Below are 8,549 nucleotides of genomic sequence, written 5' to 3'. Positions count from 1 at the left end.
TTCTGGACTAGCCCCCCAACTCAAGGCCAGAAAAAGAGATGTTGACACAACCATTGTGGGCCAAGCAGACATTCTTTCTTTATTACAGTTAGTCCACCCTACATTAGGAATGGAGGGCATCTCAAAGGTTAATTCAACCCAGCACTCAGGGTGAAGCGGTTCAGACTTCCTGGTCCCCAATTTGCTTTGCAGTGGGTCTTTCCCTCCGCACGTCTTCAGTACATGAGCTCTCTCAACTATAGTCTAAGCTTTTCTATAGCATCTGACTCTGGCAGATCTGTCCGTGTTTCAAAATTTCACACCCATGAACCCTTGGGCCTTGGGTATGTCCTCTCTTAATTCTTCAACTGGCTGAGAAAATGAACGCAGTCAAGATCTCCAGCCCCTTACACTAGGCTGGATAGAGTACAGGAAGGGTCAGAAACCCCTTTTGCGCTCAGACACTGAGAAATCTGACAGCAGCAACGTTAGAATGGCTCAGCTAGTGAAGCCTGCTTCCCCCCCAAAGCTGCTCACTGTGCCCCAAGCTCCACCTAGGAGCAGGTAAGCAGCTGACCATCGTTAGCTTGCAGTCCTGGTCACCTCAGCTGACCATCACTAGCTTGCAGTCCTGGACCTTGCGCTATCATCTACTCCTCGTTCCCAGGCAGCTCTTCTGTCCCAGAAATCCAAGGCGGACTCGGGCTGCACGTCCTAAGGAAACCATCACTCAGGGCACAGTCCCATTGCCCTCTTCCAGCCCTGACCTGCCACCTCCCTTGTCCCAGTCAGTTCAGCCCAGCACCTCCCAGGCAGCTTCTCCGCCCTCCCCCCAGTCCAGTTCTGCTCCCTCCACACCCTGCAGAGAGCCCCAGGCTGCGCTGCACCCTGGACCAACCTCCAAGTCAGAGATGCAGCAGGAGACGCAGCGGGGCAGGACTGGCGCCCAGCTTTGGGAAAGACGCACGTGAGTTGACCAAAGCCATAGAAGACTTTCCTAGACGGCTCTCTGTGACGTCACAGTCTTAGGGACTACATTTCCCTGAAGTCTGAGCAAAGGAATTCCTTGAATCCTGCAAGGTGATATTTACTCTTGCTGGACTTGTGTCTGGCTGCCTGCAGTACAGAATGGGAGGAAAAACCAGAGTGGGCTGGATAGCTGTTGGCTTGGGAAAAACCAATTGCACGAATGTCTGATTAAAGTAAGCTTTATTTTACAGAATCACCAGAAAGTGGCCAATTAGCTTTCTCTCCCAAAGTCGGTATTTCAGAGAGTAGCCCCCTCATTGCACTTTGTGGTCCCTTTCCGTGGAAGAGTTAGGCTTCATAGAAAACAGCTGTAGAGATAATTGGCTGTGAGAAATGATGAAATTAAAAAGAACTTAAGTCTAATAATCCATCATGTGGGAGGGGAATCATAAAGCTCTCTGGAAAAACATTTTCTTAAGACAAAAGTGCAGTCCTAACAGATTATTTTTATAAGGCACACTTCAACATTGATTGGAACATGGTTTGCAGGGTACATTAGGCTTAGGAAAAAGTCACTTACACTTTTAAGCTATGGAAACTTAATAACAATGTATAAAAATGTGGCTTCTGAAAAATTTATGCACCCCCAGAACTTTTCCACCAATGCAACAATCCAAATCAGGCCAAATCAAACCAAATTAGGAAAAGCCTACATTTAGTAGTTGCAAAGCTCCCCGATGGCCTTCCAGCCCCCCAAAAGGAGAAGGGAAAGAGAGACCAGAAAACCATGAGTGGATTTTCTGGGAGGCAGTTAGAATATCCTGTGCGAGTGGTCTTGAGCATCTCTAGGGGAGGGGGGTCATCATTTGGCCAGCTCTCTGACATGCAGCACAGTTTGGAGGAAGATAGGGAAGGGAGGCTTGGGTGGAACTTTCATCATAACATTCCAGACTCTTTGGGTACATGATTGCCAGGGGCTGGGGTACAGCTCCCACCACAACAGTTCCCTAACAACAATGTGGCTACTGTTTTAGTTTCAAACAGCACTGGTGAGGGAGCCAGAAAGGACAGCCTGTCGTACCTCCAGAGGACTGGTGAGCTGGAGCTCCCATGTGGATTGGTGGAGCATCCAACCTGCACATCTGAACCTTAACCATCCAGTAGCCTAAGCAGCCAGGGAGGCCAGGCCCCAGCTCATAGTTAGTGGCTATGGGGTGAGGGACCACTTTTCTATGCTGGAGGGCCCCTGAGTTGTGTGCTTCTCCAGTTAGAGAACCTATAGTGAGTGGGTCCTAGGGCCAGATCTTACTAATAGGCCACCAAGTCTGCTTCCTCTAACTGCGATAGAATATTCCCTCTTTCCTTGACATTCCTTTGCCTTATGACTAAGGTCTGCCTTGGTTTCTGTCCCAACAAGCTGGGCCTTTCTTTTTTCTACTCTTCAAATACATAGAAATAATTGCTTTTAGAATATTGCTATTAATACACATATGTGAACAGATACTGTTGAAGCTAGGGTTTGGTTTCCCCACATTAGCCACATGCATGTGCATCTCTAAGGGTCCTCTTATCTCCTGTCCTGGGTCAGTGCCCCTGACTCTGAGACAGGTAAAAGGACATTAACAAATAGCCAGAGAAGACACTGTGTGATTAAGAACAGCTAACAGGCTGCTTGAGTCTAGCTGAGACAATCATTGTTTATCTCCTGGTCTATAGTTGTCTGTAGAAATGCAGATAAAGTATCCAGTCATTTTCCCCAGGTTGGAGTATGTAGTTCAGCTATGAATACTTGAGGCCTCAGGTTTACTGTGGCACAAGTTGTTCAGGGTCCAAACATTTAAAGTAGTGCTCACCCTCACAGCCATAGGAGAGCAGCCTGCAACCGCATTCCTTCCAGTGTGTCTCGTCTATCTCGACCAGCAAGAGAAACATGACCATGACTCTTCTTCAAGCAGTTTATTCAGGAACCTTGTACATCAGCTTCTCTTCAGCTTCTCCATCAGCTTCTCTCTCCCAGCCCCCGAAAGCCCTTAAGTAGATGCTCAGTGCCCAATCAGCTCATGCCATCTGGCAATCCCGGATAGGCCACAGAAGGAGGAAGCGTGCCAGATGCCTCAAGCACTTCCAAATAAGGCTTGTTTACAGCTAAGCTCGGACTACCTGGCATCCAGCCAGGTGCCACCTTAGGGCTGTGGCTCTCCACAGTTCCCCCTTTTTTATTTTATAGCATAACAGGTAAGGGTAGGGGTCTGATCACTGAAAACAAGGGACAATGTAATGGCCCCACGCCTAGGTATCAGCCAAGCTGGTGCCACACCAGTCCGGTATCTTTTGTCAGAGATGGGATTACGATACCAACCCATATGCAGTCAGACTTGCCCTTCATGAAGTTCACACTTCATGTGCAGTACTATGTCTCGAAACCTGAGTGGGATGACTGCTTAGCTCTTTAGTACTGTTAGCCAAACCTGAGGTGACTGCTCTGCCTCCAGGGCTGCGAAGGCTTGTGCAATCATGGCATTACTTCTCGGTGAAACCCTCATCCTGCAGATACACCATAAGGCTATGAAACTAACTAGGATAAGCATTCCTCCCAGGGCACCCATCATTATTCTGACTAATATTACTAACTATAAAAAAGCACAAATTCCCTGGCAAACCAAAACTAACATTACCCTCTACAGGACTAATATCCTTATCTAAAGGCAAAAAAGGTAAATTTAAACTCAAATTGCTACTAAAAAATCTAGGGAAAACTTGAGCAGAATGTCTGATTGGCAGTGGTTTCGGGAACACCGACAGAATCCCCCATCGGGGTTCTGCTGTTGTCTTGCTGATCAGCATCACCATCATGATCGTCAGCATCAGGTACATTGGTCTGCTTATGATTTTCGCCATCCTCAGAGGCAGAGACTCTTCTTGTCAGCCTTTCTGGAACCCACACCGGCTCTGATTGATCCTGTGGGAAAACACAAACAGACCCTCTCACCCATGATAGCACAGGGTCAGGACCCTTCCACAGTCCAGTAATGACATCCTTCCATTTTACCTATCCCTTAGTATAGGGAAGGGCACTATGATGGCGATCAGCAGCCGAACGCCCATCCACCCATCCACATCCAGTTGAAAAAAATTAAGAGTCAATAAAGCTAAAGATATTCTTTCCTTGGCGGTTCGGCCTTGGCCTATTCCCCTTTTTTGTTTTATTAGGCATTCCTTCAAGGTTCGATGAGCTCATTCAACGATACCTTGACCTTGAGGATTATAAGGAAGTCCATGCTTTAAATCTATATGCATTTGCTTGCAAAAGGCAGAAAAGGATACAGCGGTATACGCTGGTCTGTTATCTGTTTTCGGTTGTTGTGGCATGCCCCATGTAGCCCAAGCTTCCAAGCAGTGGGAAATTACATTCCTTGCTTTTTCCCCTCTTAAGGGGATAGTATGTATCACTCCAGAACAGATACATGCACATATTAATGTCCCAAATTCAGGAATATGAGTAACATCCATTTGCCATAACTTAAGCGGAGTCAATCTTCTAGGATTTACTCCCCAAGCTGGAGGATGTAGGAAAGTAACACAATCCTTACAAGCTTTAACTATATCACGAGCAGCAGCACGGGATATACCAAAGCAGCATTGCAAAGTTTTAGAATTAACATGGAATTGTGAATGAAATTGTTGAGCTCTATCAATGGAAGGGAGTGGAATGCAAACTGCATTCTGGTACATTTATCCACTAAATCATTCTTTTCACTAATTGCTCCAGGCAGACCAGTATGCGCTCTAATATGCTGAATATAAAAGGGTTGTGAGCATTTCCAAATAATTTCTTGTAGCTGGTTCACATAATTTTGAATGGGACTATTTACCTCTATTTTTCCAGCGACTTCTAAATCCTTAACTAGATTAACCACATAATTAGAATCTGAGATCAAATTGAAGGCCTCAGGGACCCTTTTAAACACTTCAAGAACTATTTGGAATTCCACTATTTGAAGTGATCCTGGTATAAATTGACAAACAACTGGGGCACTCTCTCCAATTACATAAGCACCACACCCAGTCTTGGAACCATCAGTAAAGACGGTTACAGCACCCTTAATGGGTTCTCTTCCGAGTCACTTTTGGAAAAATTACTGGATGTTCTTTCAAAAAATTTAAAATAGGATGTTTAGGATAATGATTATTTCTCCATTAAAGCTGCATTTTAAAATAGCCCATTCATCTAAGGAGGCAACCAAAACTTTTATTTGAACAGCAGAATAAGGAGTAATAAGCACATCAGGTTGAAATCCAAAATATTGCAAACATTGTTGAATCCCCATTAAAGCAAGATTAGCCATGCTGGTAGGATAATGTTCTACTGATTTATTCACTGAACTTCTGGGGGTGGATCCCTAACAGTGGTGCTCCCTGCCATAGCACTCCTGTGGGCTGACAAGCGGTTGCCAATATGCACAGCCAAATGGGTTGATTAGGGATGCATCGCATCAAGGACGCTGTACTCAATCCTTGTTCCACCTTTTGCAATGCCAATCGTGCTTTATCAGTCAGCATCTGAGGGGAATTTAAATCAGAATTACCAATTAATATATCATACAATGGTCTCAACTCCCGATTAAACAATTTTAAAAATGGCCGAATCCAATTTATATCACCTAATAATTTTTGAAAATAATTTAAAGTTTGTAATCTAATCTGTGTTATTTTTTGTGGCACAACACAATCTTTATTTATCTTAGCTCCTAAATATTTAATAACACTACCCTGCTGGACCTTTTCTGGGGCTATGTATAATCCCTTCCTCTCCAAGGTCTTCACCAAATCTCCATATGCTAAGTGCAGCAATTTCAACTCCTTACTAGTTAACAGAATGTCATCCATATAGTGGACACATCTCACAGCAGGGTATTTCTCTCTAATAGGAGCAACAGCATGACACACAAAAAGCTGACACATAGTGGGACTATTGGCCATACCCTGGAGTAAAACCACCCACTCATATAATGGTATGGAGAATAGAAGGTAAAGTAAAAGCAAACCTAACACTATTCTGCACACATCACAAATCGGGTTCTTCATGATTGGGTAGGGCTGACAGCAACGGTAAACCGCGCTGCACAGGCCCCATGACTTGCATCTGTTTATTTCCTTCAGCTGTTCTAACGTCTCCTGCCCCTTTTCTATAGCCTTGCGGCATCTTTGATCCTCTAGACAGCTGCGAACCAGTTTCCAAATAGGCCGCGTCCCTGTGCCCAGGCTTCAGCGTTCCCTGTGCCCAGGCAAAATCTAGATCTTTTCCAAGCTTGTCCCAGCAGCTGGTGGTTAAATTACTGGAATCAGCAAACCAGGGGGCTACCACATCAACCTCTTGGATAAATCTCTCTAAAGTACTTTTCTTTAATTTCAATCCCTTAGACCGTAACAGCTCTTGAAGAGCAATGAAAATTGGTTGCGATGTTGTGGTTCCCATACTTTCACTTTTGGATACTTCTACTTTGTCTGAATCCCGGAACTTTGTTGCTCCTCACCGGAGACCTTATTGCCTCTTTACTTAGGTCCTTATCGCTCCTTACTGGAGACCTTAACTTGGTCCCAACTTACCTGGGCCTTACCAGTCGACTGCCCTGACTGCAGGAAGTTCTGAGTCGTTCACCCGAGGAGGTTCTTCAAGCAGTTTATTCAGAAACCTTGTACATCAGCGGCTTCTCTCTCCCAGCCCCCGAAAGCCCTTAAGTAGATGCTCAGTGCCCAATCAGCTCATGCCATCTGGCAATCCTGGTTAGGCCACAGAAGGAGGAAGCGCGCCAGATGCCTCAAGCACTTCCAAATAAGGCTTGTTTACAGCTAAGCTCGGACTACCTGGCATCCAGCCAGGCGTCATCTTAGGGCTGTGGCTTTCCACACAGTGACCCCAGAAGTCAGTGCAAGCTGGGTTAGCTGCTCACTAGGCAGCCATGTAGACACATGCAGTCACCTCTTGGACCCCATGAACCTGCTGGAGGCAGGTAGTAAACTTCAGATGCAGTGCAGTACACTATCTACAGGCTGTGGTTAGAGCCACAGACTGAAATTAGCCTCTGAGACCATAAGGGCATAGACTATGTGTGCTGCAGTGATCAGAGGAACCTCCCAGATCAGCACCTCACACCCATAGTGACCACTGCAACCAGGATTTTAGGCTCTGCACTGTCCCCACTATATCAGTTCTGGTATTGTATGGGATCCTGATACCTTACTATAGGGATATTTGAATCCTGTGTCCATCCACATACTAATGGAAAAGAAGTAAATAAATATAAATGTGTTTATTACACACACACACACACACACAGAGTAGAAACATATACAGTGTAACAAAATAACTTTAAATTTGTATCAATATACTATATTCCCCTAAATGTAACAAACATCCAGGGCCCACCAAATAACCAAAGACAACCCACAACCACAAAATCTTGGGAATGTGGACCTTGTTTTCTCTACAATACTTCCTGCCATCTGTAGATGAAGTGTCTTTAGGGTACCAGAGAGAAAATTTGAGATAGTTGCCAAGTCCTGGGAAGACCCACTATAGTCTTGGTTCACAGATATCACCTGTCAAGATTCAGGAGGTCCTGCCTGATCAAACCTGATCCATATTAACCCTGAAGGAATCCATAGACTCTCATCACCTGTGGGAACAAAGTTCCAAAGCATTTTGATTTCTACTTGGAAAAAAACAAAACAAAACAAAACAAAAAAAAAGTGTGTGTGTGTGTGTGTACTCCTTTTAAAAGTTAAGATAGCCCTGAAGTATCTTATTTGGTCCATTTTGCAGTCCAGTTCACAATCCTATGTCTTTTAGCAGCTACTGATTGCTTCTCTACAATCAAAAAATTCAACACACAGGATCCAAACTCCCTATGTATTTCCCTTCTTGCGGTGGCTTTTTTCTTTTTTATTATTATACATTTGCTTTTAAAGACTTTCTTTTTTATTTCTTTCTGTGACTGTCTACCCATTTTCTTAAGCCTACACCATTGTTTTTCCTTCTGGACCTCTTTTATTGCATATCTTTTAGCGTTTTTGACCTCATGAACTGCTAAGTGATAGCTTGAAGTTTTGGCAGCTGTCTCCATCACTTCTAAAGCTGTGAAAGTGAAGCCTAAAGCTCAAAGTATGGTTGGGGGTTTATGACCAAGAACTCAACCTTCTTAGAGTTCTAGAATGCTGATGCTTGCAGGGTGGCAGGCATTCTTATTTAGGTTTTTTGTTTCTACTTCACATATTGGCACAAGGGATGGCCAGCAGCCAGAAACTCTTGTTTGTTTGTTTTTTTTGAGACAAAGTTTCTCTGTACTGCTTTGGAGCCTGTCCTGGCTGTCTCATTCTGTAGACCAGGCTGGTCTAGAACTCAGAGATCCAGCTGCCTCTGCCTCCCAAGTGCTGCGGTTAAAGGAGTGCACCACCAATGCCCGGCTCCAGAAACTCTTAAAGGGAGCCCTATCCTGTTTTGTTTTTGTTTTTGTTTTTTTTCCCCAAGCTTTCTCAGGCCCTATCGAAATTCAAGGCCCATGTTGACACACCAAAATGTTGTCAGTTGTTTTACTCTTTGT

Source organism: Cricetulus griseus, chromosome 2 (assembly GCF_003668045.3).
Source record: "Cricetulus griseus strain 17A/GY chromosome 2, alternate assembly CriGri-PICRH-1.0, whole genome shotgun sequence".
In the NCBI taxonomy this organism is placed as follows: Eukaryota; Metazoa; Chordata; class Mammalia; order Rodentia; family Cricetidae; genus Cricetulus; species Cricetulus griseus.
Note: the sequence above shows the minus strand (reverse complement) of the source record.